Raw genomic sequence first — 2,500 nt, forward strand, 5'->3', positions numbered from 1 at the left:
ACAGACAGACAGACAGACAGACAGAGACAGAGAAAGCTAAAGAAAGAGAGAGAGACACAGAGAGAGAAGGAGAGAGAGAGAGAGAGAGAGAGAGAGAGAGAGAGAGAGAGAGAGACAGAGAGAGAGAGACAGAGACAGAGACAGAGACAAAGAAAAAAAGAGACAGACAGACAGACAAAAACAAGGTAAATCCACACACTACCGCGTTATATTTTATAACATGCATGCTTTTAAACCCTAATTGCTCATGAAACCTCGTACTCAGAGGAGAGGAAACGCATTTATTAAAAGACCCGAAATTTACAACGCCGGGACACATACACACGAACGTTTTAGAAATATGAATGTTTCTTTATCGTCGGCACTGTCCATTACTGCCTCGTGTCTCGGTGCAGTCGGTCCCCCGGGAGATTCGAGATTATTTACAATTTCGAATTTAATATTTAACTTGGAAGTAAAACAGGCTGAGGTGATGAAAGGGCCTTTGTAGATGAAGCAGGAGTGAAGTTAGAGGGAAGAGTAAAGCAGGTCCTGATTGATGAGGCGAAGTTGCAGAATGCACTTTCGAGGCAACATTTCACTCTGATAGCATTAGGGAAAAAGTAACAAGATGAAAGGAGCTAGCTTGCTCTTTCTTCCTGTCTTTCATATTTCTTTTTTCTTTTTCTCTATTTTCTCCTTTTTCTTCTTTCATCTTCTCCTACTCTTTCTCTTTTTCTCTTCCTCCTTACTTGTCTTTCTCCTCTTACTCTTTTTTTATTCATCCTCTCCTCTTTTTGTTTCTCCCTTTTTCTCTTTTGCGTTTCCTCTTTGGTTTCCTCTTAATCATCCTGTCTTTTCATTTCTCTGTCTTCTCCTTTCACAATCGTTTTTTTTCTCTTCTTCATCCTCTTTAACTTGTTCTCTTCTCCTTTCCTCCTCCTATTCTCTATTTTTTCTTGCAACACACCTTCTTTAGGCCGTTAGTTAGTTAAGTTCTGGATATAAGTAAACCAAAAGGCTTTAATTTTGCTTTGCCTCCATAATTTCCTTCACTGCTATGCAATTATTTCGCCCTTCATCTTTATCCACATCTTTATCTTCATTATCTTATTCCTCTCATCTTTTACACCCCCTCGCTCATCGACAGACTTCACATCAGCTTCTCTGGCGTCTTGCCAAAAGGAAACTTTAACTTAAATCAACACATATCAAAAGGGCTGATAAACAAATATCTCACCTTAGAGGTATAAAGCTTAAAGCCGCCCCAACGATGACGCAAAACAAAACAATAAATTTCGTAAAAAAAAAGAGGCTTTAGCGTCAGACTCGATAGGATAAGGAAGGAAGTTGTGTGTGAGGATGTCCGATTCCAGACTGTGTGTATTTAGGAAGTATCTTAAAGGATTTTGTAATGGAGATTTGGGCTCGTTCTTTGGTGAGTGTGTTTTCACATCTTCCAAGGGTTCTGGTAGGATTTTCAACACGGGTAGTGTATCTGTTGGTGGTTTAGTGAGGTTGTATGGTGTTTGTTTTATTCATATGGTTATTATGAGTAGGTTTAGTTGACTGTGTTAATAATGTGTAGGTTTTGCTTACTCTGGTTATAATCTGTAGGTAAGTTGACTGTGGTTATAATCTGACTGATGTTATAATGTGTAGGTATAGTTAATTTTGTTATAATGAGTAGTATAGTTTCCTGTGGACATAATGTGTATGTTTAATTTATTGTGGTTATCATGTGTATGAATGCTGTATTGTGGTTATTATGTGTAGGTTTAGTTTATAATGCATAGGTATCGTTCTTTAATTTTCTCCTTTGCTTGGATGTGAAAAGTAACTCTGACATCCCAACAATACTAATGCCCTATTTTATTGACTTTTTCCTATCATGTTTATCAATCTATTGTTCTCCCCCTACCACTCTGAATGCTTTGTAAAATTTCAACACATACCTCGAGGAATAAAGCTTTGGTATTCACATCATCATTCTATCTGCACGAGAATACACAAAGGGGTTCGCTCGAGTAACACATAACGCATGACTTCCATGTTTATCCTTCTTGAAAATCATCCAGAATATATACATCTTTGTGAGGTTCTTTCTACGTTGTTCAGATGGACTTAGGATTTATAACAACACTGCAAACGTGAATGCGAAAAGAGATAAACTGTAAGCCAAAGTGAAACAGATGAGGAGGAAGAGGATTTTGTAGAAATTTGCGAAAAAAAAATAGTTATGAAGTGAAATATGAATGTCTTTGCTCTGTCTTTTTATTTGTTTATTTTCTGTTTAGAACTACGAGTGCACTTTGAACTGAATATAGCACTAGCTTCCAAGCACAAAATAGTATTGTATTTCCTTCTGATATTTTATTGGATCTCATTTCCTTAGGATAATAAGAAAGGCTTTACTTAATCTACCCCGGGACTGTATACAAGGACCAAAGTTTTTTATCCTCTCTCTCTCTCTCTCTCTCTCTCTGTCTCTCTCTCTCTCTCTCTCTCTCCTTCTCTCTCC

This window comes from Penaeus monodon, chromosome 5 (assembly GCF_015228065.2).
Source record: "Penaeus monodon isolate SGIC_2016 chromosome 5, NSTDA_Pmon_1, whole genome shotgun sequence".
In the NCBI taxonomy this organism is placed as follows: Eukaryota; Metazoa; Arthropoda; class Malacostraca; order Decapoda; family Penaeidae; genus Penaeus; species Penaeus monodon.